The 27094-nt window shown below is 45.5% G+C and overlaps 1 long non-coding RNA gene across 1 annotated transcript in view; it reads right to left on the minus strand.

Moving 5' to 3' along the window:
• The window catches only part of LOC140120421 (uncharacterized), a 75840-nt gene extending 49515 nt beyond the window's left edge, over positions 1–26325 (minus strand). The window contains exon 1 of the long non-coding RNA XR_011853778.1: positions 26217–26325. This is a non-coding gene — a long non-coding RNA (uncharacterized lncRNA). The remainder of the gene's footprint in view (positions 1–26216) is intronic.
• Positions 26326–27094: the final 769 nt, after the last annotated feature.

Consider the following 27094-nt stretch of genomic DNA (forward strand, 5'->3'; position numbering starts at 1 on the left):
TTTGAGAGCTGAGTGGCGCTGGCGAATTGGGATTCATTCTAAGACCCCCATTAGTTTTTGACCACCTTATAAGTCGTCTACTCTTACTATGGAACAAGTGTAAATATTTAGAAATAGGCTTTTCCATATTGAATTCTACCTAATGACCAGAACCCTGGAGTTCTAGTGGGTCATCATCAGTGTCAGAATGAGATTTCTAGGGTCAAACAAAAGTATTTAGGGGACTAGGGGCAGATTTAGACTCCAATGTGCCCTGTATGAATATTATAGCCCCTACAAGTCTGGAATCACCTCCTACATCTGGTGCTAGAATCAATGGGGCAGATTTACTTAGCCGGTCCTGTCGCAATACCGCGGCCTCATGCAGACATACGGAAATGGGACCGTAAATTGTATGGCTGGGTCATGGTCCACACAGACACCTGTAGCACCCTGTTACAGTGCGGTGACATTTCAATGGAAACCCAGCCTGCACCCAGCCAGCGCGGACAATCATTCGTTCATGTGCATTAGGCCTTGGTGTTTCTTCTTAAAGTTGGTTCTTAAACCACAACAAAAATACTGTTAACTTGAAACAATCATTAAATAATAAGTTTGTAATGAATTCTTAGAAAACTGTAATGATCAACTTTTAGCTGTACAATGACGGCATCACAACCGCATCATGACCACAGCGTGACCACATCACAACCACATAATGCTTCCATAGCCAAAGGACACCCGCACCCTCTGCACCATGTTAGACCCCTTCCTCTAAGATATATATACTGTGTATGTATATATATATATATATTGTGAGACACTGAAGGGGTTAACTGTGGATGGGCGGTATGTTTCCCCTAGGTTTTGCTTCTATGCAAGGCCTTAGTGCTGAGGTGGGTTTGTCCAGCACCTTGGACACAGGTGATGGGAACAGCCTAATTAGCCTGGATAAAATGACTCAGCAGAGTTGAGTGGGTTGTCTCTCTGTGGAAGGAGGCTGAGAGGACACAGCTCTGACCTGTGGGTCTGGAGCAGCCACGCGATCTTTTGTTTAGTGTGAGCTAGTGGACTATTGTGTATAGTTAGCACCCTGACGGGTAGGTTTTCTTTTGTTTATTCAAATACCTGAATGTAAAGGCTGGTTTTATTTTGCTGCAATAAACGCAGGCGAGACCTGTTTGGACTGTACCCTGGTGTCCCTGTCTTGAACTGCATCCCAGCACCCCGCTACCACGGTCTCTACTGGGCCAAACCCCCACATATGGTGCTTCGGATTGCGGGCAGTTCAAAAAGACATACACCTGGAAGGCTTGATACATCCTGCAACATTGCATGGCCTGGCTGAAAGCATCAGGCAAATTGCAGGATACAGCCAAGATGGAGGACTTTATTAAATACCTGCAAGAGGAGGCCAGAGCTAATCGGCAGCAGCAGCAGGAAGAGTCCCAGGCTAATCGGCAGCTGCAGCAAGCCATGCTCCAGCAGCAGGAGGAGAGGTCCCGTCAGCAGCAAGCCATGTTCCAGCTGCAGGAGGAGAGGTCCCGCCAGCAGCAGGAAGAATCCCGAGCCATGTTCCAGCTGATGATGGAGAAGTTTTCTGGCATGATGGCAGCACCGCAAGCGACGACTACTGAGGGGTCCCATACTGGTCTGCAAGGGTACCCGGTTGTCCAGCATTCCGCACGGGCTGCAGTACAAAAGGCCTTACAAAAAATGGCGACGACCGACGACGTGGAGGCGTATCTCACTGTGTTCGAGCGAGTAGCTGAGCGAGAGGAGTTACCGGCTGAGCAGTGGGCAGATGTCCTGGCACCGTTCCTGACCGGCGAGTCGCAGAAGGCTTACTACGACCTGAGTGAAACGGAGGCCCGTAAGTACCCCCAGCTAAAGGCGGAGATTCTGGCTCGTCTTGGGGTCACCGTTCAAGTTCGCTCCAGCCGGGTCCACCAGTGGGCTTACTCAGAAAAATTACCCCCACGCTCCCAAATGCATGACCTGATCCATCTTGTCCGGAAGTGGCTACAACCAGAGGATTGCACCCCAGCACAGATGGTAGAGAGAGTGGTCCTCGACAAGTTCACCCGTTCTCTGCCCTCTCGGCTCCAGCGGTGGGTTGGACAGGCCGGTCCCACAAAAGCTGAGGAGCTTGTGTCCCTTGTAGAGAGGTATCGGGCTACGGAGGACCTTCTACTTACCTCTCCCACACGAAGCAGTGCCAGTGACAGGGTCACCAAACCAGCTGGTAAGACTGCTACTGCGGAAAAGGGGAGACATGTCAGGTTGGGAGGGGGTTCATTGGGGGGCGTGGATACCCAGAAACCCAGTGAGGCTCGTGACAGAGGTCATGGCCGTATCCAGTGCTGGCGGTGCCATGAAATGGGCCATATTGCTGCCAACTGTCCACTGTCAGTGGAGCCAATGGACTGCAACCAGACCCGGCGAGTGTCACTGTTTGCCCGGCCAGTTCTGGCGGCAGAGTCAGTCACGGGTGCAGAACCCCAAGTATGCATGGTCACAATCGGTGGTCACACAGTGGAAGCCTTGCTAGACTCAGGGAGTCTGGTCACCCTGGTGCGGGGAACTTTGGTTGATCCTGGACTATACAGTGGGCGGAGAGTGGGAGTGTTGTGTATACATGGGGACACTCGCGAATATCCCACTGCTGTCATCAACCTACATACCCCTTGTGGTACTGTTACCCATGAAGTGGGGGTGGTGGGGACCCTTTTTCATGAGGCTATTATCGGCAGAGACTTACCGGTGTTTTGGGACCTCTGGAGACGAAGACCCACCTCAGGTGCTGTTGCAGATAATGGACATCAGGTATGTCCGGCCTTGGCCCCTGAACCCTTTGAGGCCGATGTACACACACCAGCAGTAGGGGTGACCCCATGTGATGAATTTTCTCCCCTAGAGGTCCTAACTGGTGAGGTCGAGGGCCACGAGGAGGTGGCCGACATGCTGGACCTTGAGATTTCCTGTGACAATTTTGGGGCTGCACAGCTACAGGACCCTACCTTGGTTAAAGCACGGGAGAATGTCAAGGTGATAAATGGGGTACTCCAAATACCAGGGGCTGATAAAATATACCCCCGAATGGTGATTATTGGGGAACTGTTGTACAGGGTCGACCAGATACGGGGTGAGGAGGTTGAGCAACTTGTAGTACCCCAATCTCACCGTAGGCTGGTGCTAGAGTTGGCACACAAACATGTGCTGGGAGGGCACTTAGGTGCTGAGAAGACCCGAGAGAGGATCCTGCAGCGATTTTTCTGGCCCGGGGTATGGGAGGAGGTAAACCGGTATTGTAGCTCCTGCCCTGAGTGTCAACTTACTGCCCCGGTCTCCCACTTCAGGAGTCCTTTGGTCCCGCTACCGATCATAGAAGTGCCCTTTGAACGGATTGCAATGGATCTGGTTGGCCCCATAGTCAAATCCTCCAGGGGGCACCAATACATCCTAGTTATCCTGGACTACGCTACGCGGTATCCCGAGGCGATTCCATTAAGGAACACCTCCTCCAAAAATATTGCTAGGGAGCTGTTCCAGGTGTTCTCACGCACAGGCCTCCCCAAGGAAATCTTGACTGACCAGGGTACCCCATTCATGTCTAGGGTAATGAAGGAGATGTGCAAGTTACTACAGGTAAAACAGCTCCGCACCTCTGTGTATCATCCTCAGACAGATGGCCTGGTCGAGAGGTTTAATAAGACCTTGAAGGGGATGCTTAAGAGGGTGGTCAGCAAAGATGGGAAGGACTGGGATTGTTTGTTGCCCTATTTGATGTTTGCCATACGGGAAGTTCCCCAGTCCTCCACGGGTTTCTCACCCTTTGAGCTGTTATATGGCCGTTCCCCACGTGGGCTTTTGGATGTAGCCAAGGAGACCTGGGAGCAGGAGAGGACCCCCCACCGTAGTGTGATAGAACACGTCTCCCTTATGCAGGACCGCATAGCGGCGGTAATGCCCCTTGTAAAGGAACACATGACAAGGGCACAAGAGGCCCAGTCTAGGGTCTACAATAGGTCAGCCAGACTCAGGACCTTTAACCCAGGAGACAGAGTGCTAGTTCTGGTGCCCACCGTGGAGAGCAAGTTCTTGGCCAAATGGCAAGGGCCATATGAGGTCATGGAGAGAGTGGGGAAGGTAACCTACAGGGTATCTCAGCCGGGGAGGAGGAAACCCGAACAGATATACCACGTGAACCTCCTAAAGCCATGGAGGGAAAGAGAGTCCCTGATGGCCATGGGAGTAGAGAAGGCATCTGTCTCCAAGAAGGGGACACCGGAGGTAGGTGTACCCGATGCCAAGGTGCCTGAGGTACGGATCTCGGAGTCCCTCTCCAGGGCCCAGATTCAGGAAGCGAAGGAGTTTGTGCTCCGAAATATGGATGTGTTCTCTAAGTTACCGGGACGTACTTCAGTCATCAAGCATGACATCATAACCGAACCCCACATCCGGGTACACCAAAAACCTTACCGGGTCCCTGAAGCGCGCCGGCTTGCCATATCCGAAGAAGTCAGGCAGATGTTAGACCTGGGGGTTATCGAGGAGTCTAAAAGTGACTGGTCGAGTCCTATTGTGTTGATTCCCAAACCTGATGGTTCCCTACGGTTCTGCAATGATTTTAGGAAGTTGAACGAGGTGTCCAAATTTGATTCCTATCCCATGCCCAGGGTTGACGAGTTGATAGAACGACTTGGACAGGCTAGGTTCTTCTCCACCCTTGACCTGACGAAAGGGTATTGGCAGGTACCCCTGACTGACAGGGCTAAAGAGAAGACCGCTTTTGTTACCCCTGATGGGCTTTTTCAGTACGTGGTACTCCCCTTTGGGCTACATGGGGCTCCCGCCACATTCCAGAGGTTAATGGATCTCGTGCTAAAACCTCACCGGAGTTATGCCTCGGCCTACTTAGATGACATTATAGTCTATAGTAACGACTGGGAGAGTCATCTAGCCAAAGTACAAGCAGTGGTAGACTCCCTGAGGGCAGCAGGGCTGACAGCGAACCCCCAAAAGTGTGCACTGGGTCTGGAAGAGGCCCGTTACCTGGGGTACCGTATTGGGCGAGGGGTCATCAAACCCCAAGTAAATAAAGTAGAGGCGATCCAGCAGTGGCCACGACCTTTGAGCAAGAAGCAAGTGAGGGCTTTTCTGGGCATAGTGGGCTATTATCGCCGATTTATCCCCGATTTTGCGACAATAGCGGCACCTCTGACTGACCTGACTAAGGGTAGCAGGGCGGTGATGGTAAAGTGGAGTGAAGAGGCTGAGGGGGCGTTTCAGCGACTTAAGACGGTTTTGTGTGAGGGACCGATACTGATCACCCCTAACTTCACCAAGACCTTTATTGTGCAGACTGACGCTTCTGACGTGGGCTTGGGGGCTGTCCTGTCCCAAGTAGTGGAGGGTGAGGAACATCCTGTAACATTCCTGAGCCGCAAGCTCACACCTCCTGAAAAGAACTATAGTATAGTTGAGAGGGAGTGCTTGGCGATCAAATGGGCTCTGGAATCCCTGAGGTATTATTTGGTAGGGCGGCAGTTTACACTGGTGACCGATCACTCTCCCCTAACCTGGATGAGTCAGGCCAAGGAGAGGAACGCCAGGGTCACAAGGTGGTTCCTAATGCTCCAGAATTTTAAATTCACGGTGGAACATCGAGCAGGAAAATTGCATGGGAATGCCGATGCCCTGTCCCGTACCCACTGTCTGATGGCCAAAAGTGTTCGTCCCCACAGGGTCAAACAGAGGGGGAGGGTATGTGAGACACTGAAGGGGTTAACTGTGGATGGGCGGTATGTTTCCCCTAGGTTTTGCTTCTATGCAAGGCCTTAGTGCTGAGGTGGGTTTGTCCAGCACCTTGGACACAGGTGATGGGAACAGCCTAATTAGCCTGGATAAAATGACTCAGCAGAGTTGAGTGGGTTGTCTCTCTGTGGAAGGAGGCTGAGAGGACACAGCTCTGACCTGTGGGTCTGGAGCAGCCACGCGATCTTTTGTTTAGTGTGAGCTAGTGGACTATTGTGTATAGTTAGCACCCTGACGGGTAGGTTTTCTTTTGTTTATTCAAATACCTGAATGTAAAGGCTGGTTTTATTTTGCTGCAATAAACGCAGGCGAGACCTGTTTGGACTGTACCCTGGTGTCCCTGTCTTGAACTGCATCCCAGCACCCCGCTACCACGGTCTCTACTGGGCCAAACCCCCACAATATATATATATATATATATATAATAGGGCTGTGTCGTACTTCAGGTTCTGACTTCGGGACACCCCCATATACATAAGAAGGTCAAGTGGTGCCAGAATAATATCAGTGGGCTCAGCCGATATTAATCTAAGGACTAAAGAATGTGTTCAGTCTGTGAAACATGGACCATGTGGTGGCTGCATTTCATGGACCAAATGCAGTTCAGAGGATTGGAGTCCAAGCACCATAGCTAAACATGATGCAAGGAGCACTAAAATGCTCGGGTGCTCGTTATTCGAGACAAACTTTTCCTGATGCTCGAGTGCTCGTCTCGAATAACGAGCCCCATTGAAGTCAATGGGAGAGCCGAGCATTTTTCAAAGGCACCATGGTTAGGGAATCAAATGTGTTATTTAATTGAAAAAGAATGTCTTCTGATAAGTTAGCAGATGTATGCAAACATCTGCAATCTATTCTTCACTGTTCCGTGCGTATATTATCTCCCGACAAGTTAGCAGATGTGAAGAACAGTGAAGAATAGAATAAAAACAGTGAACACAGTGAACACAGGATCATTTAAGTGAAAAACGCAGTGAAAAACACAGTGAAGAATAGATTGCAGATGTTCGGCACATCTGCTTACTTGTGGGGAGATACGCTGTCCCGGGATCCGCTCCTCTTCTTCCACTGAAGTCTCCCCGATCTCTCTGCCCTTCCCGATTTCTCTGTGCCGCTGCCCCAATGTCTCCGTGCCTGCCACTGCCCCGCTGTCTCTGTGCCTGCCGCTGCCACGGTGTATCCGTGCCTGCCACTGCCCACGATGTCTCCGTGCCTGCCGCTGCCCACGATGTCTCCGTGCCTGCCGCTGCCCACGATGTCTCCGTGCCTGCCGCTGCCCACGATGTCTCCGTGCCTGCCACTGCCCAGGATGTCTCCGTGCCTGCCGCTGCCCCGCCGTCTCCATTCCCGCCGCTGCCCTGTTGTCTCCGTGCCCGACACTGCCCCGGTGTCTCCGTGCCGTGCCTGCCGCTGCCCCACTGTCTCTGTGCTGCTCCCCGGTGTCTCTGTGCTGCTCCCCGGTGTCTCTGTGCTGCTCCCTGGTGTCTCTGTCCTGCTCACCGTGTTCTTCAATGTGTTCTTCACATACTATTTTGTTCGCACCGTTCCGCGCTTTTCTTCCGACAAGTAAGCAGATGTGCCGAACATCTGTAATCTATTCTTCACTGTGTTTTTCACTGTGTTTTTCACTTAAATGATCCTGTGTTCACTGTGTTCACTGTTTTTATTCTATTCTTCATTGTTCTTCACTGTGTTTTTTTAATTAAATGCTCGATCTCGAGCAGGGGAAATACTCGTCCGAGCAACGAGCCGTTTCGAGTACCTTAATACTCGAACGAGCATCAAGCTCAGACGAGTATACTCGCTCATCTCAAGCTCATCTCATTGCATGGACCGCCATAGTCACACTATGATGCTTGGACCCCCATACTTGCACTATGATGCTTGGACTCCCATGCCCGAAATAGTGTTTTGCCACAAAATGGTCCATGATACAAGGACCAAGCACATTTATTTGCCCTAAAGTGTATGGGCACACGTAAACACATGGCTTTCTTGGAAGTAAAGACGACAGTCAGTGCATACTGTACAGTACTGACAGGGCAACCAATTCAAATAGTCCCCTCCATGACAATATCACATGAAAACTAAAAAGAATGGAGGATGTTGAAAGTGACCCAGCCATGTCTCTTATCTATGAGCTTCTAGAGGAGGCAAGTAAAGAGCCTTGAAACGTGTAGCTTTAGGCCTCCCTGTAGTGTATGGGCACCTGGTAATACAAGGCTTTGATGATTGTATGGGCATCTCTGTAGTGTATGGGCACCTGGTAATACAAGGCTTTGATGACTGTATGGGCATCTCTGTAGTGTATGGGCACCTGGTAATGCAAGGCTTTGATGATTGTATGGGCACCTCTATAGTATATTGGAACCTGGTAATACAAGTTTTGATGACTGTATGGGCACCTCTATAGTGTATGGGCACCTGGTAATACAAGTCTTTGATGACTGTATGGGCACCTCTATAGTGTATGGGCACCCGGTAATACAAGGCTTTGATGATTGTATGGGCACCTCTACAGTGTATTGGCACGTGGTAATACAAGGCTTTGATGAGTGTAAGGGCATCTCTATAGTGTATGGCCACATGGTAATATAAGGCTTTCATGAGTGTATGGGCACTTCTACAGTGTATGGGCACCTGGTCATACAATGCTTTCATGAGTGTATGGGCACCCGGTAATACGAGGCTTCGATGAGAGTATGGGCACCTCTATTGTGTATGGGCACCTGGTAATACAAGGCTTTAATGATTGTATGAGCACCTCTATAGTGTATGGGTGCCTGGTAATACAAGGCATTGATGATTGTATGGGCACCTCTATACTGTATGAGCACCTGGTAATGCAAGGCTTTGATGACTGTATGGGCACCTCTATTGTGTATGGGCACCTGGTAATACAAGGCTTTGATCATTGTAGGGGCACCTCTACAGTGTATGGGCACCTGGTAATACAAGGCTTTGATGATTGTATGGGCATCTCTGTAGTGTATGGGCACCTGGTAATACAAGGCTTTGATGATTGTATGGGCACCTATACAGTGTATGGGCACCTGGTAATACAAGGTTTTGATGATTGTATGGGCACCTCTATTGTGTATGGGCACCTAGTAATACAAGGCTTTGATGATTGTATGGGCACCTATACAGTGTATGGGCACCTGGTAATACACGGCTTTGATGATTGTATGGGCACCTCTACAGTGTATGGGCACCTGGTAATACAAGGCTTTGATGATTTTATAGGCACCTATACAGTGTATGGGCACCTGGTAATACAAGGCTTTGATGATTGTATGGGCATCTCTGTAGTGTATGGGCACCTGGTAATACAAGGCTTTGATGATTGTATGGGCACCTCAATAGTGTATGGGCACCTGGTAATACAAGGCTTTGATGACTGTATGGGCACCTCTATTGTGTATGGGCACCTGGTAATACAAGGCTTTGATGATTGTATGGGCACCTATACAGTGTATGGGCACCTGGTAATACAAGGCTTTGATGAGTGTATGGGCAACTCAATAGTGCCCATACACTCAATAATAATTTCCAATGCTCACCTTCAGGGCAACAATATAGTAAAGTTTATTATACGTCTACAAAACATATGAAGAACAGGACAAGTCAAAGATGTTTTGTTGGTAAGTGATGGCCACACTGATTACGTTAACCTTGTTTTTCCTGTACCTGACTGAAAATAGACTCTAAATTTACAAAGAACTGGTAAAGTTCAAAAAGTCATTAGTAATAAACCCTATAACGTACACATCAAACACCATTTTGCGCACATGATATAATGCGGTCCATGTGTATTTGTTTTTAGAGACATTAAATGATTGGGTGCTATCACCATGCGGCCCGGGTGGAAGGGTCTGGGCTTCGACTTCCAAATCCCAAATCATTCATCACCCAGGGCTTGGCTTGTCACATGGATTAATGAGGTGCAAATTAAAATCCTGAGCAATCAATGGTCGGAGTTAACCATCGCTTATTAGCCAGAAAACCGGAGTGTACCTTGACGTCAAGTATTGACCTTCTCCTCTAGATCCAAAAGGGTTAACACCTGTGTAAGCAACGATCCGATCCCGGGGTCTATCAGCAAAGTTTTTTTTTTTCCTTGAGATAAGAAAGGTGACTTGTCCTGCCTAAAAAATTGAATGAGGGCCTTCACTGCAGACCTTTGTTTAAGGGCTTGCCCTTCTCTTTCAACACTCTATTTAGCAGAGCGATGTTTGTATAATGGCTGGTGGGGGAGAGGGTCATTTGCAGAGGTCTCCCATGCAATAAGTAGGTCACATTCAGCTTTTTAAAAAAGGACTTTCTGTCTATTGTTCCCGGTAAGTTGCATACATTATCCTGCTACTTTTATAATAGTGTTGCTTTCTTTGGAGTTTTAGGGTGAATTATTGGAATATTTGAACATAGGAAAATTAAAATATGATACATTTTGAAAAACTCTTTTCACTCTGGATTCCACATGTCACAGACCACCGGACTCCTGGAACATCTTTGTTCTGTTGAGATTTGGAGTTTGATACTCTGGTTAATTTGCCCATGTAGATCAGCCCCTGCCACAAGTTCCTACAATCTATTACCTCTTCATCAACTGCCAACAAAAGGACCTAGAATTAAAAGGATTTTCTAAAAATTATTAAAATCTTAAAGGGGTATTCCGGGAATATGAACGTCTGATTCAAAAACCCATGATGCTATAAATAAATGAATACAACAAAACTCAATGGGGCACATTTAATGACCTGTCCTGAGGCGTTCCCCGAAAGTGCACTGTGCCGCGATTCACTAAGATCGTGCGCCCGATATCCTGTATGTGTCGCTTCCCCGTTCAGCTGCGCGAAAATCCAATCGCGTGCAACACAATCCCAGCACAAACTCCAGTTAAATACCTATCCCAGCGGCGCAAATCCCGAAAACGTCGGCCAATCCGACAAAAGTGAGATCCGTGTATCCATAGTAAATAAGCCTCAATGTCATTAGTTACAAAATGGAGCTTAAATAGTTTGATTCTATGATTCACAAAATTGTATGGCCTCTCTAAAGTAGGTGGAGTTATCACTAAGATGGCCGCCGCTGGAAACTACAAGTTCCATGATCCTTTAGTTCTCAGTAACTCCTCCTCCATCTAATTTTCTGCCCCCAGTGATGATGTAACAGACTGTCCTACTGTTACCATAGTAATGATGTGTAACTGCCATCACCACAACACCGGCCATACTGGATGCACCTCAACCAACTGACTACAGCCAGACATAGTGGTGATCACATGACCTGCCCAGGAAGGTGCAGGACATGTGATGTGGACATGTGACCAGTGGCATCTTCTGTCCTGTGTATGCTCCGCGCGGAGGGAATTAACGGACTGATTAAAGGGCCAGTAGCATTATAATTATTTATTACAGTCTTTGTCAGCAGCATTTTTCTGCTAAGGTGAGCGAAATTTTAAATAACAACTAATTACATATTATCTTATATTTTACTGACTCATTTGCATATGAATTATGCTGATTCCTGGAATACCCCTTTAACTATAGCATTAGGCCTCAAAATCAGTTTGTGGGGGTTCAACACTGAGCACCCATTAAATAAGTTGTTTCCAGCAGCTAATAAACAGAAAATGGAATAGGGAGCGTACAGCGCCATTGTGAGTAGAGTGGTCAGACCTGGTTACTGCTGCCATTTGTTCAAAAGAGAGCTAAACTTGGTTAAGCCACTACACAGAGAATGGCGCTGTCTGCTTCTTGTTACACCTGTAGGGTGTCAGCAGGGATGAACCTAAACTCTCTGCTGCATGAGATGGGCTTTAATAATTCCTTTATTTATATAGCGCACACAGATTACGCAGCGCTGCACAGAGCCAAATCAGTCCCTGTCCTCAATGGGGCTCACAATCTAATCAACCTACCAGTATGTTTTGGAGTGTGGGAGGAAACCGGAGGACACGGAGGAACATACAAACTCTTAATAGCAGGTGACCGCTGCCCCCCATGTTGTTGCAGGTGGTGCTGCCTGAGGCAAGAAGCTCAACTCGCCTCATGGCTTTTGCACCCCTGGGCTTCAGACATTGGATCCCATCAATCCAATATTAATGGCCTATCCTTAAGTCAGTTTTAAGCCCGTAACATCGATTTAATGTAATTTCCTCTCCAAATGTTCATTGGTGGGGCCCCAGCATGAGAATGGAGGATGCTTACATTCAGTTTATTCTTTATGATACTTGTAGTACTTGATTGTCTCCAGCAGTTTTATAGAGTAATACATGACCTGCAGGAGCATTCAGAGGGGACCACCAATCTCGTGATCAGAAGTACTCGATCCCCCCATGATCATATCATGTTTCCTGTGGATAGGGAGAATGTTAAATCTTACTCCAACCACTTTAACTGACCACATATTTGGGATGTAGGGAGTACATGTAGATATTGCATCTCATTAAAGGAAAACTACTGTCAAAATTAAGCATGGATACACCAGGGACACTTACTACACAGGCACCATGACTGTGGTATCTTCTTATATTTGTTATCCATGCCCTCCTTCCTTCTAAAATCAACTTTTAAAATTATGCTTATTAGACTGAAGATGTGGGGTGGTTCCAAGAGCCCCTTCTCGCTGCAACTTCACACACTGTTACACTGTGCAAAGAGAACTTTCTCTCTAGTGAGAAGGGAGCAGGGGGCAAGGTGAGACAGTATAACAGCCTGCGAATCTACAGCATGAATGGGGCTTTCAGGCTCATTAACATCATTTTAAAAGCCGATTTTAAAAAGAAGGAGGCCATGGATAACAATTATAAGAAGATTCCCACAATCACGGTGCCTGGATCTATGAGTAAGTGTCCCTGGTTTATCATGATGGACTTTTGATGGTAGATTTCCTTTAAATAGGAGCCCAATAGAGAGTGCTGACCACTGACATCAAGTACTGAGAAAAGTTTCAATGATGCACTAGGAAAACACACACTAATATTATGCAGAATTCTGCCGTTTCTATTCATGTCATGTTACAAACGATGACTCAAAATAATCTTCGTTCTCACCGATCATGTCCATACGTGTTTGTGTAAAATAGTCATTCCAAGCCGTATAATGACATGTAACCAACGCATCACTAAGCAACACAGCTCTGTATTTATATTACAGATGAATTACACATTTTTAAGATGCCTATAGGCGCCTCTGATGCCTCCTTCCCAAATGTCAGAAAAAAATTTGATCCTGATATACTAGGAATAACAGGGAGATCCCAAGAGTATTGGGAGAGTCAAAGTTTTGGTCAACATGCATGCTCAGCCAAGCGAGCATGTGTTTACATTGTAAGGAAGGGAATAGCTCCTTTGACTGCAGCCTCTTGGGAAGCAAGGAATGGTTATGCTGAAACGTAGCATGTCCAATCCGTCTTACTCATCTATGATTTGTAAAGCGCTCCGGAAAATGATGGCGCTGTATATACTCAAGTATAAGCCGAGTTTTTCAGCACAAAAAAATGTGCTAAAAAACTAAAATTTGGCTTATACTCAAGTGAAGAAAAATAAAGTCAAAACTCAACTTTGCGGCGCCCTTTGCAGGTCTTCTCTTTATCGGTCCGAAACTCCAGCGTCAGCCCTCCTGAAGAGTGAGGTGAAAGGTAAGTTTTGACTTTATTTTTTTAGGAATTGGGCAAACGGGGGCTGGCTGACTACAGGGGCAGGGGGCTGTCTGACTACAGGGGCAGGGGGCTGGCTGACTACAGGGGCAGGGGGCTGGCTGACTACAGGGGCAGGGGGCTGGCTGACTACAGGGGCAGGGGGCTGGCTGACTACAGGGGCAGGGGGCTGGCTGACTACAGGGGCAGGGGGTTGGCTGACTAACTACATGGGCAGGGGGCTGGCTGACTACTGGGGCAGGGGGCTGGCTGACTACTGGGGCAGGGGGCTGGCTGACTACTGGGGCAGGGGGCTGACTACATGGGCAGGGGGCTGGCTGACTACTGGGGCAGGGGGCTGGCTGACTACTGGGGCAGGGGGCTGGCTGACTACAGGGGCAGGGGCTGCCTGACTACAGGGGCAGGGGGCTGGCTGACTACTCTGGCAGAGCGCTAGATATGTACTGAGGGTAGGTGCTGGATGGCTATATACTGGGGCGGAAGGGGACTGACTAGCTATATACTGGTTGTGACCAATGCATTTCCCACCCTAGGCTTATACTTGAGTCAATAGGTTTTCCCAGTTTTTGGTGGCAAAATTAGGGCCGCCTGCTTAAATTCGGGTCGGCTTATACTCGAGTATATACAGTATTGCTTACTACATCTGCAATAATTCCATTTACATAAGAATTGTATTTTTTTCATCAGTTCATCCATAACTGGACCCCAATCCAAAATCTGTAACAGGACAACCCCTAAAGTCATGACAACCAACATTCATTGAAAATATTGCTGCAAACATTTAGTACTTAAAGTACATAAAGGAACCACTTATGTCAGAAATAGAAAAAATAAAAACTCCCTTAAAAGTGAAAGCCAACTATATAATCCAACCCGCATTTTTATTTTTAAGAAACTAAGAAAATACTAAATAATTAAGCAAAAATTTGATTAAAATTCCCTACTGAATCCAGAGGTTGCAGTCTCCATGGTTACAGACTACAAAGAAAAGCCTACGTAGTCAGATCTAATAGCTTTACTCGTTACTTGTCTCACCAAAGCCACGCTCCTTACCCCGTCTCCTAGTATTCCTGCAGTCCTGCTTCCTTCTCTGCCGCTGCTGTGTGTGGTTCAGAAGCCACGTGGTGCGATGACATCATCACATTGTGCCAGGCGGCCTCTGCCGTACACAGCAGCAGCAGAGAGTCCATTTTTATACCAGGATCCTCCTACATCTCCATTGTATTCAGCTCTCTCTGCGTCCATAGGATGGAGATAGAGTTGCATCCTGGGAGGAGATGCAGACTCCAAAATCCCGAACTGTCCCATAGAATCTGGGACGGTTAGAAGTTATATAGTCACATCTGGGCCTATAAGCCCTAGGGTGCCCATAAGGTGTTGACTTCCCATATTATAAGACTGTTACTGGTATCAAAAAATACATTATGGTTGGGGGGTTCTGGTATCAAGTGCCGATTAAGAAATGTTCCATAGGTCCTTGGTTGTATGGAAATTGTGGGTCCCCACCAGGCATGATATAGGAACCGATAATTCTTTATAGGGCTTTCAGTTCTGCAATTTAAGGAGTTTGGGAGAACCTTCAAAGGTCATGGAAGGGCTCTTGTTTACATGTGTGTTGAGAGCTGGAAGATATGTCTGTAGATTTCAGGAATAGAGGTCCTTCAAGGAGAATCAAAGTTGCTTGGTAGGTGGTTTTGGTGGCCATGGAGCCCCGAGAAGCCTTGGGCCCAGTGCTCCTACCCATACCGCCCAGTTTATAACCCATCTCTGACTAGTTTGGTCTTAGCGCTAAGGCCCCTCATCTTCAAGTTGGGCCAATGTCTATAATACTGAGTGCTTGAGAGCCAAATTTACGATGACTCTATGAGAAACGTCAATGGATGATGAAGGCTTTTCCTGCTGTTTGCACAACGTCACATCAGGATATGATCAAAGGGAGGATGATTTATGCATATGTTCCCATTAGTTATTAGCTAAGCACTTATCACACCTTTACACCTTTCATATGGCGAGGTCAACAAGTCGCTGTCAGTAGAGCTACGCCATGAACTTTCTCCGTAGTCCGGCGCTCTCATTGTTCCGAACATTGGATGTGAATGTTCTGTGACTCATCTCAGAATTCCTTTGTCAGAATGAAACATCATCACTCCAAAGCCTCTGGGGTACAAATCATTTAGGAGGAGCGATGGCCCATCCCATAGCCCCGGGTTATTTGTCTGTAGCATACTTGTGCATATGACGGCATGTCCCAGCATGAGAAGACTTCATGTAGAAGGGCACAACGCTGGGCTTCCATGTGTGCGCTGCTGGGAGAGACATCACCCCCTGATTGTATGTAACATACATTGTATATATTGTATATATCGGTGGGAAAGCTGGACGACAACCATTACTACTCCCACTATAGCTCTTACAGAGGATCCGAATGACGACTATGCTTTTGCCATGTTCACGTGGTGTTAAGAAAATTCCTTATATAAATTGTGCATAAGCCACCAATGCAGAAAATATAATATGTGTTCTACGCATACAAAGTGTACATTGTGTGATATCTCCGAACTGTGACATCACTGTATGAATTACCATATCTCTGTACTGTGACATCACTGTGTGCCTCATCTCTGTACTGTGACATCACTGTGTGTATTATCCCTGTACTGTGACATCACTGTGTGTATTATCCCTGTACTTTGATATCACTGTGTGTATTATCTCTGTACTGTGACATCACTCTGTGTATTGTCCTTGTACTGTGACATCACTGTATGTATTATCCCTGTACTGTGACATCATTGTGTGTATTATCCCTGTACTGTGACATTACTGTGTGTATTATCCATGTGCTGTGACATCACTGTGTGTACTATCCCTGTACTGTGACATCACTGTGTGTATTATCCCTGTACTGTGACATAACTGTGTGTATTATCCCTGTACTAGGATATCACTGTATGTATTATCCCTGCACTGTGACATTACTGTATGTATTATCCCTGTACTGTGACATAACTGTGTGTATTATCCCTGTACTAGGACATCACTGTGTGTATTATTCCTGTACTGTGACATCACTGTGTGTATTATCCCTGTACTAGGACATCACTGTGTGTATTATTCCTGTACTGTGACATCACTGTGTGTATTATCCCTGTACTGTGACATCACTGTGTGTATAATGCCTGTACTCTACATTACTGTGTGTATTATCCCAGTACTGTGACATTACTATAGTTCTTTATCCGCGCTTATGGATGTGCAGAACTGAAACACTGATGTCTATAAACTATCTATGAAATATGAACTTAAAAAAAATCAACTCCAGTACCAAACTCTATAAACTATCCCAGTGTAGCATGCTGTATACTTCACTACATGGAAATGAGACCTGAACCCTATCACCCCTGGGCCCATCCCCTTCCCTCCGGCCACTTGTTAAGCGCATTGACAATGAATTGAGCGCTCCCCCTTTTCATGTGGATGGATGTACTTGCGCCTTTTTTAAATCTCCGCAGAATAATTTGTTTTAATCTCTCACTGTATCGGCCCCCTTTTGAAATGCGTCATGACACCCCCAAAGCCGGTGAAAGCCGTGCATTCAGATTGCCGTTCTCATTCGAGTCCTTGCATCGCCGCTACAGAAATGCTCTTTCTTGGCTTCTTTCTTTCTTTCTGCTTTTAATGGTTCATGTTGTACAGAATTGGAGGAGAAAAAAAAAGTGTTTGGAACAAAAGAGAAATGAGAACTTTGAGTTAGAGTGGGTCACACAGTAGAACAGCATCTCATCTCCACTCTCTTCCAGTAAGCGCGCTCTCCCACGCCTCCCTGTCACACAATTGTTATTGTCCCCTTCTGTCTATCAACAGCAAAAAAAAAAAAAAGCCTTGAGTGGAAAAGACTGGGAAGAGGTCACAAAACAGTGGAAGGATTTCTTTAGCACATTCACTCATAGTCATGGAAACGGCTGAAGCGAGAGAGAACGGAGCCTTACATTCTAAAGCATTAACTACGCAATTAACCAACCCCAAAAAAAAGAAGAGAGAAAGTGCGTGTTATAAAATGTCACCGCATAGACCGGAGTGCAAGAGAAATGAGCTCCGAGGAATGGATTCGTTTAGCCGGATAACACAGCAATTCCCGGGTTTTGTTATTGACACAATAATATGTTCTACTTGTCTAAATCGTCGGCTAAAGTGATGAAAAGAAAAGAGGGAAAAAACAAATACAATGGAGGAGCGATGATACAAAAGGGCAAAAAAAAATGTACCGGCATTTGTTTTCCTTTTAGATTGTGAATCAATTGTTATCAAGGTTTTCCTTGAGACCAGAACAGTCAATTTGCTGGGTCGTAGGATATGCGAATGGTGGGAAACAAGGGGTGTAGCTATAGGGGGTACAGTCCTGTAGGAATATGATGTCACAGTATATCAGCAGCAACGTCCAGAATTTTGCGTAGGTCCATCTTGTGCCAACAAAACAATAGTGACCTATCAAGGCATGACCTATCGCTCCTTAAAGGAAAGCTACCATTTGATTTGATGCATTATGAAGCAAACATACCTTGAGAATGCTGTAGCTACACTGATGCAGGATAATATCTTTAATCCCTGGGTTGAGTGGTTTTGCTGAAAAAAACAATTATAACATTCAGGACCTTGGGAAAGCTGGGTCAGCATGGCTGCCTAGATCACACAGCTTGAAATTACAAATGGAGGTTAGTCAAGCATGACTAATAAACCTGAGCTGGATCACTCATACGAAGCAGCTGGGGAATAGTGCAGCAATTGATTATTCTGTCTGGCAGAGAGAAGAGGGATTGCATCATCCTCTCCAGCAGAGAAAAACTCACATGTTAGGAGAAGCGCTGAACCAAGCGCTGAAGGAGCCATAGAAGGGACAGGGCTTCATTATCATAATGTTATATCTGTTTTATCAAAAACCACTCAGCTCAGGGATTAACAAAGATATGATCCTGCATCAGTGTAGCTACAGCATTCTCAAGGTATGTTTGCTTCATAATGCATGAAATCAAATGGTAGGTTTCCTTTAAGTATACCTCCCAACCGTCCCGGATTCAGCAGAACAGTCACAGATTTTAGACTCTGTCCCATCTATCACCATCCCTTTGCTGCTGCGTGCAGGAAGCCGTCAGATGCGATAATATAATGTCATCCTTCCTGCTGGCTTCAGTACTGCACACAGCAGAAGAGGAGAGGAGCAGATAGGGCAGCATGGTGGCTCAGTGGTTAGCACTACAGCCTTGCAGCGCTGGGGTCCTGAGTTCAAGTCACATCCAGGTCAACATCTGCAAAGAGTTTCTATGCTCTCTCCATGATTGCGTGGGGCTCCTCCGGTTTCCTCCCACAATCCAAAACATACAGGTAGGTTGATTAGATTGTGAGCCCCATTGGGGACAGGGACTGATTTGGGAAGCTCTGTGCAGCACTGCGTAATCTGTGTGCACTATATATATAAAGAATTATTATTATTATTCTGCTGCTGCAGGAGAATGGGAAGAGGCTTTATTAAGCAGCAAAGAGGGGGACACAATATTAGTGGAAGTTGGGAGAACATAGCATGAGAGAGCTGGACACAATATGAGAGGAAGCTGGGAGCACAGTATGAGGGGAAGTTGGATGTATAGTATGAGGGGGAGTTGGATGTATAGAATGAGGGGGAATGGGGGAACAATATTAGGGGAGCTGGGAGCACAGTAAGAGGGGGAGCTAAGCACAATATGAGGAGGAGCTAGAGGCAAAATATAAGGGGCCACAATGTGAGGGGGAGCTGGGGGCCACAATATGTGTATTAGTGCAGTACAGACACAGCAAAAGACAGGACTTAGGATACAAATTTCAGCAGTGAGCAGTGGGTGCTGAATATTTTGAAGGTCTCTCACAGGTCCTGTGGTCAGGGACACCAGGACATGAAAGTGCAGTATGCAGTCTTCATGGATCAGACTTTTTTTTCCCAGCAGATCCCACAGAGCAGAGGACCATGTTCCTCACACCGCCCTAGTCGCTATTGGTAATGTGGTATGGGGCATTATACTGACATTAGATACTACTGCTTCCATGTAGATAGTACTTGATGTATATAGTGCTTAGGTAGGTGTTGCATGTTGCAGTAACATCCACATGATGCCAGGAACAAAAGTTACCTAGAAGAACATCAACCAGGACATCCCACTGCCTCTGTCAGCGTGTCTTCTCCTCATCCCTGGTCACTATTTGTATTGTGGTAGGGAACATAATCCGGCAGAAAGAGGCCATTGCCATTAGAGAATTCGTCTACCAAGAAGGTGGTAATTGATTTATATACTCTTTAATTAGATGGTAAGTGCCAAAGTAACATCCAAATGATGCCAGGAGCCAAGGTTTCCCAGGAGAACATTGTCCAGAACATATCCTGGTGTTACCTCCTTATCCATATGATGGCCAATAAGACTTGGACTGCTTCATAGTCCTTCCTGGTATTCATGTGCCCATTTGATGGTGGACAGGTCAAAAGGTGTGTTCTGTCTGGTCTGCAGGTAACAGCCCCATTTGCAGCAAGCTGTGATGTCCTGTCTGTTGTATCAAAGACAGAATTATCTTTCCCAGCTTTGTTATCTAATCTTTGGGATCAGACCAAATGAAGCAGCCGGGATGAGCTTTGGGTACCTTGGACTAGTTGTCCATTCGTGAACCACTTTAGGTAGATACTAACCACTTCATGCCAAGAAGACATCATGCTGTTTTGGAGATCTATATATATGTATATGTATGTGTATATGCATTGTGTGCCTAGTCAGTAGATGTTTGTGTATGATGTATATGTATTGTATGTGTTTATACAAATGGTATGTGCATAGTGAAAGCACTGTATGTGCTTTATAAGTGTATGCATTATATGTATATGCATTGTATGTGGATATGTGTATATGTGTGTGCACTGTATATATTGGTATGCGTAGTATGTGTATATGTGTTCATATTGGTAAGTGTATGCAGAGTATGTGTAAGTATTATATACAGTATGCATATACATTGTATGTGTATATGTGTATGTATTGGTATGTTTATGCATAGTATGTGTATATGTGTATGTATTATGTGTATCCATAGAATGTGTATATACACTCACCGGCCACTTTATTAGGTACACCATGCTAGTAACGGGTTGGACCCCCTTTTGCCTTCAGAACTGCCTCAATTCTTCGTGGCATAGATTCAACAAGGTGCTGGAAGCTTCTCAGAGATTTTGGTCCATATTGACATGATGGCATCACACAGTTGCCGCAGATTTGTCGGCTGCACATCCATGATGCGAATCTCCCGTTCCACCACATCCCAAAGATGCTCTATTGGATTGAGATCTGGTGACTGTGGAGGCCATTTGTGTCCAGTGACCTCATTGTCATGTTCAAGAAACCAGTCTGAGATGATTCCAGCTTTATGACATGGCGCATTATCCTGCTGAAAGTAGCCATCAGATGTTACAGGGTACATTGTGCTCATAAAGGGATGGACATGGTCAGCAACAATACTCAGGTAGGCTGTGGCATTGCAACGATGCTCAATTGGTACCAAGGGGCCCAAAGAGTGCCAAGAAAATATTCCCCACACCATGACACCACCACCACCAGCCTGAACCGTTGATACAAGGCAGGATGGATCCATGCTTTCATGTTGTTGACGCCAAATTCTGACCCTACCATCCAAATGTCGCAGCAGAAATCGAGACTCATCAGACCAGGCAACGTTTTTCCAATCTTCTACTGTCCAATTTCGATGAGCTTGTGCAAATTGTAGCCTCAGTTTCCTGTTCTTAGCTGAAAGGAGTGGCACCCGGTGTGGTCTTCTGCTGCTGTAGCCCATCTGCCTCAAAGTTCGACGTACTGTGCGTTCAGAGATGCTCTTCTGCCTACCTTGGTTGTAACGGGTGGCGATTTGAGTCACTGTTGCCTTTCTATCAGCTCGAACCAGTCTGCCCATTCTCCTCTGACCTCTGGCATCAACAAGGCATTTCCGCCCACAGAACTGCCGCTCACTGGATGTTTTTCTTTTTCGGACCATTCTCTGTAAACCCTAGAGATTGTTGTGCGTGAAAATCCCAGTAGATCAGCAGTTTCTGAAATACTCAGACCAGCCCTTTTGGCACCAACAACCATGCCACGTTCAAAATCACCTTTCTTCCCCATACTGATGCTCGGTTTGAACTGCAGGAGATTGTCTTGACCATGTCTACATGCCTAAATGCACTGAGTTGCCACCATGTGATTGGCTGATTAGAAATTAAGTGTTAACGAGCAGTTGGACAGGTGTACCTGTACCGGTGAGTGTATATATGTATTATTCGGGAAAGAGGCCCCTGCCGTAGAGCCAGGTGCTGGGGCCCACCAGAGGATTCTTCGGTCCTCCGCTGGGCCAGTCCGACCCTGTATACAGTATGTATATACTTAGTATGTGTATATGTGTATGTATAATATACAGTGTGTATGTACATTGTATGTGTATATGTGTGTGCACTGTATGTGTATGTATTGGTAAGTGTATGCATAGTATGTGTATATGTCTATGTACTGGTATGTGTATACATTGAATGTTTATATGTGTTTGTATTGTATACAGTATGTATATATTGTATGTATATGTGTGTATATTGGTATGTGTATGCAGATTATGTGTATATGTATATGTATTATATACAGTATGTATATACATTGTATATGTGTGTGCACTATATGTATACATGTGACATAGTACTTGCGTCACCACATATGATCCCGCTGGATGTATATATGGCTATATGTCTATAGTACATATATTTATACTATAGTATATAGTTCTATAGTATATATTACTATAGTATTATATATGTCTATAGTACATATGGATGTCAGACCTTTTTATATGGATGTACATATGGATGTCTATAGTACTTGCGCCACCACATATGATCCTGCTGGATGTAGGAGGTTATGGAGACTGTGGTCACGGAGGCGCATGGTCAGCACCTATTCTCCAGTTGTCAGAGGCGAGTAGGCACAAAGGGAGATCTCGCTGTGTGCGTCTAGTATTATGTAACATACATCTGTCACCAGGTGTTTTTGATAGTCTGTTGCGAAAGGTGAGTGGTTTATGTTTTTATTACTTTATAGTGTGTTTTACACTCCTCCGTGGTTGTGGTGCAGTTGTGAGAAGTCCTATACATCCTGTTTATCTTTTAGGCTTTGTCATGAGTTGAGCTATGATCACATGTCATCAGGTATGACCAGGAACCGGTTACTGCTGAGGTTCTCTACTTTCGATAATTCCTATCTGTTAGAAGGGTCAATTGAAGTATCTCCCTGATGACTCTGGTAGTCCCCGCACCGGCCCACTGCATACCTTGGTAATGTCCTCTCCCAGGCCAACCGGCGTAGAAGGCGAAATAGTCACAATTGCAACTAAGTTATGGCTTGCATGTCTTTCTTCATGGATGCAAGCCATGATAAAACCCCCCATATACGTTATGGAGGATAAGAGAGGTCCTCCATAATAAGGCAGTAGTGCGAACCCTTTCTTGGGTCAACAGAAGTTGCCTCTTGCCATAAGGCAAAGCCATTATAAAGATTGCCTATTGCTAGAAAAGGGAAACATCCTATCCTGGATTTCACAGAAAACGCATTGATGTGAATCTGTGTTGTGATACTTAAAGGGATTGTCCGAGATAATTTCCTTTTATTTTAAAGCCCACATAGTCAACCAGCAGTAACACAATAAAACATAACTCATATCCCTGCAAGTGACCAAGCTCTGGACCTTCCCTGATGTTTACGACCTCTGGAGGCTTCGTATCGCCACAGCCAATCAATGGCTGAGCTTGAGGACTAGAACAGAACATCACATCTGATAAGGGGACAGCATGGTGGCTTAGTGTTTAGCATTACAGCCTTGCAGTGCTGGGGACCTGGGTGCAAGTCCCTGGGTCAACATGTGCAAAGAGTTTTTATGTTCTCTCCGTGCTTGTGTGGATTTCCTCCCACACTCCAAAAACATACTGGTAGGTTGATTAGTTTGTGAGCCCATTGGGGACCGGGACCAATTTGGCAAGCTCAGTGCAGCGCTGCATAATCTGGGTTGCGCTATAAATAAAGAATTTTTATTGGCTGTAGTGGTCAGGTGCCACCAAAAGGTCCAGCACTAAAAGTCATGCATGAAGATTTTATCAAGAGTGGCTCTATTGTCCTTTGGATGTGCCAACCAAGGACCACCCATCGGACTTATTGGGTGCTGAAACTAAACTCAACTATGTTTGTTTGGGGACAGTAGGGACTAGAGAAGAAATTCAACAGTTTAGGGTCTATTCAAGGATGCAAGGATTGGAGTTGGTGGCAAAGGATCACCCAATACAGAATAGGGAGTTGCCTAATTTTGCCGTTCATCAGTCCCATGCCTGTATAATACAGACCTCCCCATCACAGAGTAAATCTCTACCTAAAAAGGACCACGATCCACGATATATCATCCAATTCTTCCTATAAAAAGCACAATCGGGAATCAAGATGTTAATAGATGCAATTAGATCTGATGACAAATCTTCAACTTGCACTCAATATTTCTGGCCGAGGCTGCGGATAAACACCGGCCGCATTGGTCTTCGCACACAATCTTACTAATGGGATTATTACAGTTCATGGTAATCTATAATAAGTGTCCTGTTTACATCAATGTATTTACACGACTTCCAGCAGATGGATGCATTCTGACATGTATCACTACGTCATGGAATTATAATGTTTAACCCAAAACAGATGTTGTCTAACTTTCATGCCTTCAGCGGTATTAGTAAAGATCATTTTAATCTTTGCCATATTATCCACATAGCAAACAGTCACATTGCATCCCGTCTAAATATGCAAGAAGAAGCGCATCTTCCCCTCATTGGGATTTGTAGGGATTTTGATTTGTGTAATAATGCACGCAACGATGCTCCTTCCACTGTATGGTGGGATGCAGAGAAAATGTAGGGTCATTTTGTAATTTTTGGAAATCTTAAGCCACACCCCCAACCCAACTGCCAACACCCAGAACCTAAGTGAAACACCTGTTTTTATTCAAATAGAAAAATAGCCACACCCACTTTGCAAGACTGAGAACAACTGCAGCTACCCCTCCCCTGGGACTCAACACACACTGCTGGCAGTGAGCCAGGTAATGTGAAATAAGATATTGGGGGTCATTTACTAAAGGCCAGATTTTCATTTTCCTGACGTGTTACCCGAATATTTCCGATTTGCGCCGATTTTCCCTGTATTGCCCCAGGTTTTTGGCACACGCAATCGGATTGTGGCGCATCGGCATGCACGTGACAGAAATCAGGGGCGTGGCCGAATGATAACCTGACGGATTCGGAGAAACCGCCGCATTAAAAAAAAAAAAAGTGTTACGGGACACGCGCTTACCTTTACCCAGGATGGCTCGGTGAACTCCAGTGTGTTCCAATGCTCTTCAGCGCAGCAGCGACACCTGGTGGACGTCGGAGAAACTGCCTTAGTGAATCGCCGGAAGACCCGAATCCACCACAGAGAACGCGCCGCTGGATCGGAATGGCCCAGGTAAGTAAATCTGCCCCAATATATAGTACTGAAATCATTCAGAATGCTGACAAAGGAATTTTTAAAATCAGCATTATTATTTATTTATGTAGCGCACACAGATTACGCAGCGCTGCACAGAGTTTGCCAAATCGGTCCCTGTCCCCAATGGGGCTCACAATCTAATCAACCTACCAGTATGTTTTGGAGTGTGGGAGGAAACCGGAGGACCCGGAGGAAACCCACGCAAACACGGAGAGAACATACAAACTCTTTGCAGATGTTGACCCTGGGACTTGAACCTAGTAGAGGCTACTGAAACCTGTCACCAGCTAAAAATTACATTCCTGGTGACAGGTTCACTTTAAAGCCTACTAGTCTGTCTGTCAGTGCAGTTACAGTAACATATTAAATAACACAAAGCATAAAGATTGCAGAGCAGCAAGTTCGACACGAATGTAATGGAATTTTTGGCAATGGAATTGTACAGGCGGTCCCCTACTTAAGAACAAGAAGACTTACAGACGACCCCTATTTACAAACGGACCTCTAGATGTTGGTAACTACTGTACTTTAGTCCCAGGCTACAATAAACATCTATAACAGTTATCACAGGTGTCTGTAATTAAGATTTATTGTTAATCCTGGTTCTTATGACAATTCAACATTTTTTAAATCTAATTGTCACAGAGGCCAAAAAATTTTTGTCTGGGGTTACAATTATAAAATACACATTTCCGACTTACATACAAATTCAACTTAAGAACAAACCTACAGAACCTACTGAATTTAGAAAATAAAATTAAGTTTATTTAAAAATGTTAAAAAAAAGATTTTTTTCAAAAAGTTATGGGTCAGGGGGAGCAATGCAGTAACCATAATGACTCAAATATGCATAATAATTATACCTGATCAGTTCGTATGGGGGGGGGGGGGGGGTATCAGGCCCCTTATAGATGTGGTTACATTTATATGGAAATTTAGGGAAATTTGGTTACAACTTTGATGTTTGATCTATTCTATTAAAAAAAAAAAAAGTTTGAATTTATTAGACCCCATGCATATCCATATTCTGTAGGACGCTCATTTCCGTAGGCCCCATAGCAATAAGCCATTCAGGTTCCCCCTTGAAACAAGACCCTTTGTCATGTGACAGGTCAATGCCGCCCGAACCCCAGGACAGGCATTATTTCCAATTACCTCTGAGCGGCTCACAGGGGTGGCTCCGAATGAATGAAAAACAGGTTTTCTCGCTCCTGTTCCACATGCATGCATCATAAAAGAAATCCAGTGTGAGCGACGTGCCGCATTGAGAACCAGTATGTACTGGATGGAATTTAAACAAGATGTGCTCTCCTGAAGTCATGGAAAGTTTCACTATTGGGCGAAAATAAAAAAAACTTGCAATTGTACACAAATCCTGACAGCAGATTGTAGGCAAGAATGCGGAGAACAGCAGGAAGCGCTCGGGCCGGAGGGCTATCTACTCCAAACCGGGCAAGTCCTACAGTTGGTAAAATGGAGAATTTATCTACTAGTTTTCAGTTGCAGGCAGTCTCCGGATTACGTACAAGATCGGTTCCGTAGGTTTGTTCTTAAGTTGAATTTGTATGTAAGTCGGAATTGTATATTTTAGAATTGTAACTGCAGACAAATCTTTTTTTGGTCTCTGTAATAATTGGATTTTAAAAATGTTGGGTTGTCATAAGAACCAGGATTAATAATAAAGCTTCATTACAGACACCTGTGATAACTGTTACAGCTGATTATTGTAGCCCACTTGTCAATATGTCAATTTAAGTTTATTGCTCCCTGTTATGTCACAGCTTTTGGTCGTATTGGCGCCCTAAGGACACTAATACAGTAGAAAGAAAGAGGAGAAATTCAGATTTTTATTGTAGCTTTCCACCATGGTCCCCTGAACAGATAGACATGCAGGGGGCAGCACGTGGCTCAGTGGTTAGCACTACAGCCTTGCAGCACTGGGGTCCTGGTTTCAAGTCCCATCCAAGTCAACATCTGACTGGTATGTTCTCTCCGTGTTTGTGTGGGTTTCCTCCGGGTTCTCCAGTTTCCTC

Source organism: Engystomops pustulosus, chromosome 3 (assembly GCF_040894005.1).
Source record: "Engystomops pustulosus chromosome 3, aEngPut4.maternal, whole genome shotgun sequence".
NCBI classification, from domain to species: domain Eukaryota; kingdom Metazoa; phylum Chordata; class Amphibia; order Anura; family Leptodactylidae; genus Engystomops; species Engystomops pustulosus.